Source organism: Dipodomys spectabilis, unplaced genomic scaffold, assembly GCF_019054845.1.
Source record: "Dipodomys spectabilis isolate Male_0828 unplaced genomic scaffold, ASM1905484v1 ptg000281l, whole genome shotgun sequence".
NCBI lineage: Eukaryota > Metazoa > Chordata > Mammalia > Rodentia > Heteromyidae > Dipodomys > Dipodomys spectabilis.
In genome coordinates, this window is record NW_024870958.1 from 1,316,398 (window position 1) to 1,320,316 (window position 3,919).

General features: G+C 33.3%; 1 pseudogene; it reads right to left on the bottom strand.

Annotated features, from left to right (window-relative positions):
• Positions 1–231: 231 nt before the first annotated feature.
• LOC122126507 lies at positions 232–331 on the bottom strand (annotated as a pseudogene).
• Between the last annotated feature and the right edge of the window lie 3,588 nt (positions 332–3,919).

The window sequence follows — 3,919 nt, forward strand, 5'->3', positions numbered from 1 at the left end:
GGAAGCCCCTATGAGCATGGTTTAAATTTTATTTCTTTGGAATAAAATGACAATGTTATCTAATTTCAAGTTTTATAAAGGTTATGCTATCTAAGGGCCTTTCTAAGGTGAAGATTTAATACACTGATGTCAAACTAACCTTTAATTCTATGAATTACATGTATTGTTACACTTGTATTTTTGTAATCAACTTTTTAACAACTGTTTTTCATTTCTTGCATTTGAAGAATGAAAAATATGGAATACTTCACAAATTTTCATACCATCCTTGTGCAAGTACTATTTTAATCTCTGTATTGTTGTAATTTGGGTAGACCTGCTGCTGAAGCATGTAGTAACCTCTAAATTTAAGTAGTTATTGATGCAATCTTTATACAGGCACATATTCATGGTTGCCTATTTGTAACAAGGAACCCTTATTGTTCCTAAAAATGCTATTGATCTTATTTCTCTAAATTTCTGTCTATAGTGGAAAAAAATTATATTGTTTGGTCGATTACTCACATTTGCAATTTTTTGTCAATAACTATTTTGTCATTTTCATTTTAAATTTGATCATATTTTGAAGCCTTTACAGCTAAGTCCAAAGGTGATGGCTTTTCAAGTACTTATTTATCAACTGAGTTATCTTTGTGGAGCTAATGGATTCAAAGTAAGCCTTGGTTAAGATCCACTTCTAAACTTCTGCAGCTTAAAATTTCCTAAATGAGGTCTCTGTGGCACAAATGTCTTCCTGACCCTTACCCTTCTTCCATGTAGGAACAGACCAACCAGAATATCTTACACTGACAGCATAGATTGTCTTACTGGAACAAAACTAATCTTAGTTACAAGGGATCATAGAGAGATGAACACTTCAGACCGAACTGTTCAGAATAGAAGGTATTTTATCAAAATATAATTGTTTGGGCTGGGAAGTTGGCTGAGTGCATGCCTTGCATGTCTGAAGCCCTGGGTTTGATACCTCAGCACCACATAAGGAAAAAGAAAAAAGCCGGAAGTGGTGCTGTGGCTCAAGTGGTAGAGCACTAGCCTTGAGCTGAAGAGCTGAGGGACAGGGCCCAGGCCCAGATTTCAGGCCCCATGACTGGACCCAAACAACAATATATATATATATAATATTTATTTTACCTATTATTTCAAAAGTAGTTAAAGCCAAGAAGGTGAAAATGTTGTTCATATGCATGTTTACTTAATATCCTGGCCTGTCTACCATACAACCAGGCAGGAACTTACACTACTGACTTTCCATCACCAAATATTTTCATAGCTCCTGGAGAAGTCTATATATTTCTCCTCGATATTAGGCCTTAAATTGGTAATGTTTAAATCAAAGTGTTTCCTCTTGCCTCCAGGCTTTACATTTACAAATGGTAAAGCTTTAGGTCTAACTCTACCAAAAACTGAGGTAGAGATAATGGAATAATACTTTAAAACAGATTTGCCTTTGATACCCTAACCACAACAGAACAATGCATAACAATTTCTTATATTATATATACTTATATATTTTATATTTATATGTGCTGATCTTAAATTTCACACAGTAAATCTTACTAGAATTAATTTATAATTTGACAAATAAATTGAAATTTATTCCCATAAATAGATTGGAACATAAATAATTAGGTTTAGAATATATATTCGAATATAAAAAGTATCAATGCAATGTCTTTGGTATAAACTTGTGATACCTTCTAAGTGTTCTTGGTCTTCTGAATTCACATAGTAAAAAAAAAACAGTATTGTTTTCCTCTAATCTAGAAGAGATTTTACACTGCTGCTTTGTTTATTGTACTAACTCGCTGATCCCAAAGTGTTTTTCTCCATATTATGCCTAAAAGCTATTATTCTTCTACAGTACCCACGGGTCCGAGGATACCAGGTCCCAGGTTATCTGCATCATCAGATAACAATGGCAAGTCTTCTAACCTTGGCCCATCCAAAATGCTAACAGAAAGTAATTGAAGACCCATCTCAATTTTTCATTTCCTAGAATATTTCAGGGCCCCAATTCCTTGCAGTAATTAGCAGCAAGCAATTGTGAAATTTAAGGCAACTTCAAATGAAAGAGGAGATCACAAAATATGAGTGAAAGTACTGTAGTTCAAACTTTCAATTTACAGATGACAAGCCCATATTAGTAAACAAAATCACAAATGTCACAAGATTATTTTTAATACCTCTCTGCTAATGATGAATGAAAGATTTCAGTCCAGCATAAGTAGGCCAAAAAATTTCCTGGAATGATAGATCCATAATTGTTCTACCAAGGCTAGGAAAACTTGACTTAGATGTCAAATATAATTTAAAAAAACTAATTGAGAAGACCCTAGTGCTTCAAAACACTGGTACTTCAGTAAAACTTGGTTCTGTAGTATAAAAATGTTGTCATTCTCAAACCAATGATAACCTACATTTAATCTCCTTCAAGTATATTCCTTTTCAAATAAACTTTCTAGAATCATATTCACCAAAATAACACTTGACAAGTAGATGATAGTGACATTAAAAGTTTTTCAAGTGTAGGAATCAAGTTACAATAGAGTTGATTTATTTACCCAGCACTAATGCAAAATAAGTTCAATCATTAATTAAAGTGTAGAAATAGTATCTCCCACCATTTGCGTTGTTCAGTAGGTGCCTTCCAGAAATGTGTTAAATAGATCAGCCTCCCATAATTCAAACCCAAATATTAGCTAATAAAGTAAATTTCATCACATAAGAAGGTACATTTTAAAAAGTCACTAATAGTTGCCTTATCATGTGTTGCCTTATCATATATTTTCCCTATCTGTCTAACATAGTAATAAATACGACTTTAAGTCTTGAATATGGGTACTGATCAGAGATGTGACAAACCTAAAATCTATCTTCTATTTCTATCATATTCCTCTATAGTAGTAAATTTTAGTTTTCTTCTTTTTCCAAAACTTATAGGTAGTAGAAAATATCCTATGTAAAATAAAATAATCACACACCGTTGCACAAAGCCATTTATAAAAACTGGTAGTTAGCTATAAATTCTAAGCGATTTTTAAACTTTCTTGTTGACTAAAGATTAATCTTCCAAAAAGATGAGAATAAAATCATGTTTAGATGCTTCATGTCTCCAGTCTTGCAAATTGTAATTACAGATGAATGAATTATGGAAGTATATGCTGACATCAGTTTAAGTATATGTAGGATTGAAACTCCATGAAATGTATATAAACCTTTCAAAGTATTAACAGACAGTTTAATAGAATGAATATCAGGAAGTTGAAACCAGAAAGGAATAATAGTAAAGACATAGAATGAATGAAAAATGGAACAAGGAGCAAGTACAGCTAGAATACTCAATGTACACATGTAATAAAGGAAGTGATAAATCTGAAATAAATCATGGAGAAAGGGTTGGTTGACAATGATAGGAGTGACTGATCCAAGAGCATTGGACAATTAGATGGACATATTTAATTGTAACAAACTTGCACAACCTTTTGAAATTCAGTTAAAAACACAACTACAAACAAAAACACACAAAAATTACAAACAAACAGCAATCTCTAGAAAGTATGTATATGACCTCACAAAATTTTAAACAGTTAATGGAGGGCAGTCTTGGGAAAAGTAAACAAAGCTGTTCAAAGAGGGCAGTTTAGGGTAGGGGAGAATTTTGAAGAGATTTAAATAGATTGTCTAAGGTTATAAATCACCTACATCTACTGCTAATATTTTCTTCTGTGTGTGTGTGTTTTGTTTTTTTTTTTGGTCCGGTCGTGGGGCCTGAACTCTGGGCCTTGGCATTGTCCCTTAGCTCTTCTGGTCAAGGCTAGCGCTTTACCACTTGAGCCACAGCTCCACTTCCGGCTTTTTTTTTTTGCTTATGTGATGCTCAGGAATTGAACCCAGGGCCTCAGGCATGCAAGGCAAGCGT